The sequence below is a fragment of the Pteronotus mesoamericanus genome, unplaced genomic scaffold (assembly GCF_021234165.1).
Source record: "Pteronotus mesoamericanus isolate MK-2021 breed Mesoamerican mustached bat unplaced genomic scaffold, CSHL_Meso_final scaffold_705, whole genome shotgun sequence".
Lineage (NCBI taxonomy): Eukaryota > Metazoa > Chordata > Mammalia > Chiroptera > Mormoopidae > Pteronotus > Pteronotus mesoamericanus.
Genome location: NW_026555326.1, coordinates 17,778,065 through 17,778,831, shown reverse-complemented (window position 1 = coordinate 17,778,831; position 767 = coordinate 17,778,065). Strand labels below are relative to the sequence as shown.

General features: G+C 69.1%; 1 non-coding gene across 1 annotated transcript; it reads left to right on the top strand.

Moving 5' to 3' along the window:
- The first annotated feature begins 242 nt into the window (after positions 1-242).
- TRNAE-UUC (transfer RNA glutamic acid (anticodon UUC)) lies at positions 243-314 on the top strand. Its single transcript has one exon. It is a non-coding gene; the product is annotated as a tRNA-Glu (tRNA).
- The last annotated feature ends 453 nt before the right edge of the window (positions 315-767 follow it).

The following is a 767-nucleotide window of genomic DNA, read 5'->3' as shown; positions in this document are numbered from 1 at the left end:
CTCGCGAAGGCGCGTCTGCGGGGCGGAGGTCCGACCAGGGCGAGTGGCCCCGGCGGCCTGCACGGGCTCCTTTGGTGGACACGGCAGGGGGAGAACTTGGCCTGATGGAGGCGTTTCTGCAGGGCCGGTGTCTAGCCTGCTCCACCTCCATCCCCTTCCCTGCCCAGCGGAAAGTGCTGCAGAGCGTAGGCGACAAGCCACGCTCTTCCGAATGAAGATGGACCGAAGCCGAGTACCGAGACTCCCTGGTGGTCTAGTGGCTAGGATTCGGCGCTTTCACCGCCGCGGCCCGGGTTCGATTCCCGGTCAGGGAAGACCTTTTGCACCTGCTGACGCCAAGGCCGGCAGGAATCTGCCTTCCTCCCGCACTCCCCGCAACCCTGCTGTGACTCTGGCCTCCCCCCGCCCGCCGACTCCTCAACTCCGACAGTGGGTGGCCCACCCCTCTGCACACCCTGCTCGCGCTTTGCTCCACGGCAGCCGCCCGCCCGCACGAGGGGCTTCACGGGGCTCCTCGATGTCTCGTTCAGGCTTGCACGGCTGCACAGAAGTCACACCGCGGGGGCCTGCGGCGGCGCAGAGCCGGCGCAGCCCGCAACCGCTCAGAGGTGGTCCTGCGGGCGGCTGAGCGCCCTGTGAAGGCGCCCGGCGCCTGGGCCTCGTCCGCTGTGTCCGCGCAGAAAGGGCTCACTAGCCTTCGGAAGACGTGCCTCAGGGCGGCCCCCGCCGAGGGTGACCGTCGGCTCAGTCTGTCAAGCCTCGTAGGG